This window comes from Myotis yumanensis, unplaced genomic scaffold, assembly GCF_028538775.1.
Source record: "Myotis yumanensis isolate MYYU_CA2020_CCGP unplaced genomic scaffold, mMyoYum1.0.hap1 SCAF_2, whole genome shotgun sequence".
In the NCBI taxonomy this organism is placed as follows: Eukaryota; Metazoa; Chordata; class Mammalia; order Chiroptera; family Vespertilionidae; genus Myotis; species Myotis yumanensis.
Window position 1 is genome coordinate 26,629,124 of NW_027223753.1, and position 9,070 is coordinate 26,638,193.

The 9,070-nt window shown below is 50.1% G+C and overlaps 1 non-coding gene across 1 annotated transcript; it reads right to left on the reverse strand.

Moving 5' to 3' along the window:
- Positions 1-6,609: 6,609 nt before the first annotated feature.
- Positions 6,610-6,800, reverse strand: LOC139004679 (U2 spliceosomal RNA). Its single transcript, XR_011470528.1, has one exon. It is a non-coding gene; the product is annotated as a U2 spliceosomal RNA (small nuclear RNA).
- Between the last annotated feature and the right edge of the window lie 2,270 nt (positions 6,801-9,070).

The following is a 9,070-nucleotide window of genomic DNA, read 5'->3' on the forward strand; positions in this document are numbered from 1 at the left end:
CCACCACTGGACACGCCCACAAATGGCCCTCCCCCGGGGATCCCTGGCTGGCTGGTGCTAATGCACCGATCAGCCACCGGCTGCACCCACAAACGGCCTTGCCGTGGGGATCCCGGGTTGGTGGGTGCTAATGCACGGATCCACCACTGGCCAAGCCCACGACCGGCCCTCTCCTGGGGATCCGTGGCTGGCAGGTGCTAATGCACCGATCAGCCACTGGCCACACCCATAAACAGCCCTCCCGTGGGATTCGTGGCTGGCTGGTGCTAATGCACCGATCAGCCACTGGCCACACCCATAAACGGCCCTCCCATGGGATTCGTGGCTGGCTGGTGCTAATGCACCGATCAGCCACCGGCTGCGCCCACAAACGGCCTTCCCATGGGGATCCCGGGTTGGTGGGTGCTAATGCACCGATCCGCCACTGGCTATGCCCACAAACAGCCCTCCTGCGGGGATCCGTGGCTGGTAGGTGCTAATGCACCGATCTGCCACCAGCTGCGCCCACAAACGGCCCTCCCTCGGGGATCCCGGGTTGGCAGGTGCTAATGCACGGATCTGCCAACACGCACACCTGGGCCGCCTTTGCCCTGCACAAACTATGCAGCTGGGAGAGGGGAGTGGGGCTCCTGGGAGGAGGGCGGGAACTGCCCAGGGTTTTTGTCAGGCAGCCCAGAGCTGAGTGCGAACTACGCAGCCAGGAGAGGGGCGATGGGCCGCTGAGAGCAGGTTTGCGTCAGGCAGCCCAAAGCGGAGTGTGAACTATCCCGACCGGTAGCTGCTTGCTCATTCACTTACTTGCTCATTCATTCACTCATTCACTCACTCATTCATTCACTCATTCACTCACTCAGCAAACCCTCTCAGGTCCCTGGCACCAGGCCAGGCACTGAAGTTGAAGCAGGATAAGACAGAGCTATGTCCTCAAGATGTTAGTAATTCAGTAGGGCGAAGCAGGCACATGAACGAGGCAGTTGTATGCACAGATGCAGTGTACTGGGTTCAGTGAGGGCTGTAACTAATGCCGACTTTGTTCTCTTGATAAAATGGGGCCTCGGGAGCCAGGCCGCCCGAGCCTGTAGGCCTGTGCTTAGGCCAGGAGTGGCCGGGGTCCCGGAACATGACAGGGATGCAGGTCGGGCTGAGGGGTCTGGCCCCACCCCTCACCCTCACCCCCGAGTGCACAAATTTTTGTGCACCGGGCCTCTAGTCTACATTAATAAAAGAGAAACATGGTAATTGGCGTACGACCGCTACCCTTCCCATTGGCTAATCAGCGTATCCTTATGCAAATTAACTGTCAGCCAAGATGGCGGCCGGCAGCCAGGCAGCTGGAAGCTAACAGGAGGCTTGCTTGCTGCAGGGACTGCAGACTCCAACTCTCCGACAGTTTGAAACTTTGTAACAAATATAGCCGGCCGGGATCTCAGAGCTGAAGTTATACATTGTTTCGATTATAGAACGCAAACAAACCAGCAGCAGAGGCCTCAGAGCTAGAGCCAGAGCTAAAGCTGGCCCAGAAGAAAAAAAAAAAAAGAAAAAAAGGAGCGGTTGGGAGATTCGGTCAATCACCAGCCTGAAGGCAGCCCTCAGCCCCTCACCCAGACTGGCCAGGCACCCCAGTGGGGACCCCCACCCTGATCCAGGACACCCTTCAGGGAAAACCAGCCGGCCCCCAGGCCTCTATCCTATATAGTAAAAGGGTAATATGCCTCCCAGCACCGGGATCAGCGGAGCCAGGAGGCCTCCTGGCACCGGGTCAGCGTGACAGGGGGCAGTGCCCAAACCCCCTGATCGCCCTGCGGCTCTGTGTGTGACAGGGTGCGGCATCCCAACCCCCTGATCTGCCCTGCTCTGTGTGTGACAGGGGGCGGCGTCCCAACCCCCTGATCCGCCCTGCTCTGTGTGTGACAGGGGGCAGTGCCCTAACTCCCCCATCAGCCCTACTCTGTGCGTGACAGGGGGGAGCTCCCCAACCTCCTAATGGGCCCTGCTCTGTGCATGACAGGGGGGAGCTCCCCAACCCCCTGATGGGCCCTGCTCTGTGCGTGACAGGGTACAGAGCCCCAACCCCCCTGATGGGCCCTGCTCTGTGCGTGACAGGGTACGGAACCCCAACCCCCTTGATGGGCCCTGCTCTGTGCGTGACAGGGGGCAGCGCCCCAACCCCCTGATTGGCCCTGCTCTGTGTGTGACAGTGGGTGGCACCGCAACCTCCCCATCAACCCTGCCTTGAGTGTGACAGGGGGCGATGCCCCAACTCCCAATCGGCCCTACCCTGAGCGTGACCAGGGACTGCACCTAGGGATTGGGCCTGCCCTCTGCCACCCGGGGGCAGGCCTAAGCCAGCAGGTCGTTATCTCCCGAGGGGTCCCAGACTGCGAGAGGGCACAGGACGGGCTGAGGGACCCCCCCTTCCCCCCCGAGTGCACAAATTTTTGTGCACCGGGCCTCTAGTCTACACTAATAAAAGAGAAACATGGTAATTGGCGTACGACCGCTACCCTTCCCATTGGCTAATCAGCGTATCCTTATGCAAATTAACTGTCAGCCAAGATGGCGGCCGGCAGCCATGCACTGAAGCGAGCAGGGAGGCTTCCTTGCTCCAGTGACTGCAGACTGCAACGTTCCCCGCCTGACTTGCAGGCCTCTGAGCTGGCAGTTTGAAACATTCTAACAAATATAGCCGGCTGGGATCTCAGAGCTGGAGTTATACATTGTTTCGATTATAGAACGGCAAACAAACCAGCAGTGGAAGCCTCAGAGCTAGAGCCAGAGCTAAAGCTGGCCCAGAAGAAAAAAAAAAAGAAAAAAAGGAGTGGTTGGGAGCTTCCCGCCAGCCTGAAAGCAGTCAAAACCGCCAGCCTGAAAGCAGCCCTCAGCCCCTCACCCAGACTGGCCAGGCACCCCAGTGGGGACCCCCACCCTGAAGGGTGTGTGACCAGATGCAAACAGCCATCATCTCCTCATCCAGGCTGGCCAGGCACCCCAGTGGGGACCCCCACCCTGATCCAGGACACCCTTCAGGGAAAACCAGCCGGCCCCCAGGCCTCTATCCTATATAGTAAAAGGGTAATATGCCTCCCAGCACCGGGATCAGCGGAGCAGTGAGGCCTCCTGGCACCAGATCAGCGTGACAGGGGGCAGCGCCCAAACCCCCTGATCGCCCTGCGGCTCTGTGTGTGACAGGGGGTGGAGCCCCAACCTCCTGATCGGCCCTGCTCTGTGTGTGACAGGGTGCGGCGCCCAAACCCCCCCCCCCCCCCTCCACGGGCCCTGCTCTGTGTGTGACAGGGTAGAGCCATAACCTCCCCATCGGCCCTGCCCTGAGTGTGACAGTGGTGGTGCCCAAACCCCCTGATCCGCCCTGCTCTGTGTGTGACAGGGGGCGGTGCCCCAACTCCCCTATTGGCCCTACTCTGTGCGTGACAGGGAGGAGCTCCCCAACCCCCTGATGGGCCCTGCTCTGTGCGTGACAGGGGGGAGTTCCCCAACCCCCTGATGGACCCTGCTCTGTGCGTGACGGGGGGGGGGGGGGTCAAGGGGGGGGCAGTGCCCCAACCCCCTGATTGGCCCTGCTCTGTGAGTGACAGGGGGCAGCGCCCCAACCTCCTGATTGGCCCTGCTCTGTGCGTGACAGGGGGTGGCACCACAACCTCCCCATCGACCCTGCCTTAAGTGTGACAGGGGGCGGTGCCCCAACCCCCCAATCAGCCCTACCCTGAGCGTGACTGAGGGTGGCATCGCAACCTCCAGATCCGCCCTGCTCTGTGCATGACGGGGCGGCGCCCCAACTCCCCAATCAGCCCTGCTCTGAGCCCGACCAGGGGCTGCACTTAGGGATTGGGCCTGCCCTCTGCCACCCAAGAGCAGGCCTAAGCCAGCAGGTCGTTATCTCCCGAGGGGTCCCAGACTTCGAGAGGGCACAGGCCGGGCTGAGGGACCCCCCCTTCCCCCCCGAGTGCACAAATTTTTGTGCACCGGGCCTCTAGTATATATATAAAAGCCTAATATGCAAACTGTCCCCCTTGGGAGTTCAATCACTTGCTATGATGTGCGCTGACCACCAGGGGGCAGCATGGAATGAAGGAAGGCCCTGGCCGGCAGCTGCTAGGGACCCGACCCATGCACCAATTTCATGCACTAGGCCTCTAGTGTTTAATAAATGCATGATCTAGTAGAAAATGGTGCCTTTCTTTGTGCTTCAAGTAGGATGCTTTTGGTTGCAAGTAATAGAAAATTCAACTCAAATAAGCATTTTGAAAAAGGAATTTATTATTTCACATAACTGAAATTTTTGTTTTCAGAGCTATGCTGAAACTTGACATTAGAACTTCCGGCAAAGCTTGACATTCCTTAAAAAGATATGGTTGGATTGTGTTCCAACCTGGACCTATCATTGTATAGCTGGGGCTAGGCACAGGAACTACTTTCCGTGAGAGCCACTGGATAGATGTAGACTCCACAATGGATAAGACATATCCAAATGACTCCGCTTACTGATAGAGGATCCCATTTATTTCAATAAGTCCCCACCTTCCTCGGGGCAAAGATATTTATTCCTTGGAACTAGTGCTGATAAGGAGGGGGTGTGGTTATGCCTCTGCCCTAGGACCTGACCCACAGAGGTAAGGCCTGGGTCTTCAGAATTTCCTATAGCTACTGAAACGAATGATATAAAACCTAGATCCCACTTTCTCTTACCTACTCCAGGACTTAGCTCATTAAATTATTCCCTCTTCTACATCATCAGAATTTCCCCCTCTACTTGATTGTTTCCATGAGCTCACAAGCATGCTGTAATTTATCTTAAAATTGTACCTCTCTTGAACTTTACATCTTCCTCTGGTTATTACCCTATTTCCCAGGTCCTCTTTACAGAAAAAAAAAAAAGATTTCTTATAAAGTTGTGTGTCCTTGGAGTCCCTATTGCCTCTCCTCTCATTTTCTCTTGAGCTCATTTTAATCAAGCTCTTCTGCATATAACTCCACTCGTATAGCTCTCATCAAGACCACTAGTGGTGAGGGTAAGGGGGATAAATGGTGATGGAAGGAGACTTCACTTGGGATGGTAAACACACAATATAATATACAGATGAGGTATTACAGAATTGTACCCCCTGAAACCTATCATTTTTTAAAATATATTTTTTATTGATTTCAGATAGGAAGGAAGAGAGAGATAGAAACATCAATGATGAGAGATAATCATTGATCTGCTGCCTCCTGCACACTCCCTATTGGGGATCAAGCCCGCAACGCGGGCATGTGCCCTTGACCAGAATCAAACCCAGGATCCTTTAGTCTACAGGCCAACACTGTCCACTGAGCCAAACCAGCTAGCGCTGAAACCTATAATTTTATTAACCAGTGTCACCCAATAAATTCAATTAAAAAATAAAAGCTCACTAGTGGTTATTTTTCAGTCCTCGTCTTTCTTTGTTTCTCAACAGCATTTGGCACTTGACCATTCCCTCTATTTTTCACTTGGCTCCCAAGACCCCACACTCATCACATCTTTCCTCCTATCTCACTTGCTGCTCCTCCTCAGTCCCGTCAGCTGATTCCTCCTCCTGTCCCTAACATCTAAAGGTGGAGTGTCATGAATCAGTCCTCCCACTTCTTCTCTATTTATACACACTCCCTGGGTGATATCATCTGGTCCAATAACTTTAAAAACAATGTATTACAAATGAAAGTTTTTACAGGGAAAACAGTAAATATACATAATCTGTTTTAAACTACTCCAACCGGGGCATAGTGAGAGAAGATGGGACAAGACTAACAAAATATTAGTAATTGATTAAGCTAAGTAATGGGCACATGAATATTCATTACATTATTTTTTTAAATATATTTTTATTGATTTTTCACAGAGAGGAAGGGAGAGAGACAGAGAGTCAGAAACATCTATTAGAGAGAAACATCGACCAGCCGCCTCCTGCACATCCCCCACCAGGGATGTGCCCGCAACTCAGGTACATGCCCTTGACCGGAATCGAACCCGGGACCTCTCAGTCAGCAGGCCGACGCTCTATCCACTGAGCCAAACCGGTTTCAGCTTCATTACATTATTATCTCTAGTTTTGTATACTCTTAAAATTTTTCCATAATATAATAAATATATATACATACAATCTATATACTGAATATTTGTATATTTATGCTTCCAGTCCTGACTTTTTTTCTAAACTTCAGACATGTAGTTTCACCTGCCTGCCCAACATTTCTACTTGCTTAACAGTCATCTCAAACTTAACATGTCTAAAGTGAACTCTGGGTCATCCCCCTCTCCACCACAACCCTACCCTCCGCCCAGAAAACCTCTCCTAGAGTTTCCTGTATCTGTAAATGACATTGCATTCACCCAGTTGCTCAGACTGAATACTTCAGAGTCATCCTTCACTCTTCTCTTTCTTTTATAATTCACATCCAATTCCCTCAGCAAAATGCATTTGGAATCTGACAAGTTTTCACCACATTTACTGCTACCATCCTTTGTCATTTTGCACCCTGAGCTCCTGCAAATGCCTTCTAACAAGTCTTCTTACTTCCACTTTGGCCCCTATAATTTGTTTTCCACCACGCAGCCAGAGTGATTCTTTTGTGTGTGTGTGCACCGTTCCCAGAGGTACTGCAATACTGGGTCGATGCATGGAGTGGACGGAGCAAGCTCCTATTCCATCTCCATGCTCCAAAAATCCATTTAATATATTGTCCTCAGATAGAGGACGTGTCATATATTAAACTGATAAGAACAGATACTACACTTGGTCTTAGCCAAAAGTCCGGGAAGCGATCAGAGTGATTCTTTGAAAATGTGGATCAGATCCCGTTACTCCTTCCTCTCAATTTTCCATAAGGTTTCTTCTTAGAATAAAACCCAATATCCTGCCCTAGCTGGTTTGGCTCAGTGGATAGAGTGTCGGCCTGCAGACTGAAGGATCCCAGGTTTGATTCTGGTCAAGGGCACATGCCAGGGTTGTGGGCTCGATCCCCAGTGTGGGGCATGCAGGAGGCAGCTGATCAATGATCTCTCTCTCTCCCTCCCTCTCCCTTCCTCTCTGAAACCAATAAAAATATTAAAAATATAAAACAACAACAAAAACAATATCTGTTATCCAGCCTCACATACCTGACTACATCTCTTACCACTCTTACCGTCATTCAATGAGCTCCAGCACAATGGCTGCCTGCTATTCCATGAACCCACCAAGCAGACTCCCACCCTGAGGTATCTGATAAAGAGGAGAGCAAAGAAAATTGTACTATATCTAAGAATTTAAAGGCTGTAGGCAAAAGCTCCATGTTTAGATACTGAAAATACTCTTAAATTTCAGCTCAAGAAAATACAAATTGTATCAAGCTAAGTTAACTATGAGCCATGTATTGAACAAAGCAGCAAAATGATCTTAAATTATTTTAAAATACTTATGCTAACCCAGCCAGCATGATTCAGTGGTTGAATGTCAGTCAACCTATGAACCAGGAGGTTATGGTTGCAGGCTTAATCCCCAGTAGGGGGCGTGCAGGAAACAGCCAATCAATGATTCTCTCTCATCATTGATGTTGCTATCTCTCTCTCCCTCTCCTTTCCTCTCTGAAATCAATAAAAATATATTTTTAAATGTTTCTAAAGCTTTGGGCTGTATTATAATTTAAAAGTATGATTTGGTATAGCCATACGTAACATGCGTCAATGTCTGTCAGTCAAAGACTATAATCGATCAAAGTAGGGTTTATTGGCTCATTGTAATGAGAGATAGTAAACCATAGAGTCAGTGGGGCATCTCAGTAATAGGGTGCCATAAAGGATCTATTATGGAGTTTGAGCTTGGGCAAGATGATTTGGGGGAGGACTTAAGGAAGCAGGGCTTTGCTCTGGATTGGGTGCTTTCCAGAGGCAGGAATAATTGTATGATTAAGTATTTTAATAATTTTTATGCCGAAGGCAGGAGGAACAAAGCAGAGTTAAAGCTGTACTTTGTGAAGAAGCAGTAGTCACTCATATTATCCAGGAAGAAGCAGGGACTCAGTCATTTTGGTGGTTTACACAACATCCTTGTTTTTGTCTACTCAGACATGATGATGGAGTGATCTTGTTCTGTCTGCCTCTATCATAGTTTGTCTCTATCTGATGCTTGCGTTCTGTAAAATTGTTTGTGTTCAGTTGGAGAACACCATGGCTGAGCTCTGAGGACCAGGCCAACTCCTAGCTATTCTAAGGCCTAGGTGTGAGTGCCAGGATAGCTCTGGATGTCAGGAGCTGACTTTCTCTTTCTCATAATATTCAACAACGGGTATGGTATGACTATATCATACATTAAAAATTAAAAAGCTGCCCTGGCTGGCATGGTTCAGTGGTTAGAGCATTGGCCTGCTCACTGGAGGGCCTCCAGTTCAATTCCAGATCAAGTACACATACCTGGGTTGTAGGTTTGATCCCCGGCCCCTGTTGGGGCATGTGTGGGAGGCAACCTATCGACGTGTCTCTCTCACATCGATGTTTCTCTCTCTCTCTCTCTCTCTCTCTCTCTCTCTCTCCCCACTCCCCCTCTCTCCCCCTCTCTCCCCCTCTCCCCCCCCCCGCATCCCTTCCAGTCTCTCTAAAAATCAATGGGGAAAAAAATCATCATTCCTTGGGTGAGAATTAAAAAGAATTTAAAAACCTGACAATTCAGATAAGGAAATAAATGAAAATTGAGAGTTGGTATGTTGGAAAATATAAGTAATATGAAAGAACAGAGCAAAATAAGGGGGATCAGGAATGTTGGAGAGAGAATTTCACTGTTAAATAATTAGAATTTTTATGTAGAATTTTATTTTTTATTTAGAATTTTATATATATATATATATCCTATCTAATAATAGAGAAACATGGTAATTAACCATAACTTCGCTACCCTTTCCATTGGCTAATCAGGGCAATATGCAAATTAACTGCCAACCAAGATGACGGCCGGCAGCCAGGCAGCTGAAGCAAACAGGAGGCTTGCTTGCTCCAGTGATGGAGGAAGCCAAGGTTCCCCGCCTGCCGCCGCCCAGCTCTGAGCTGCAGTCTAAGCAACTA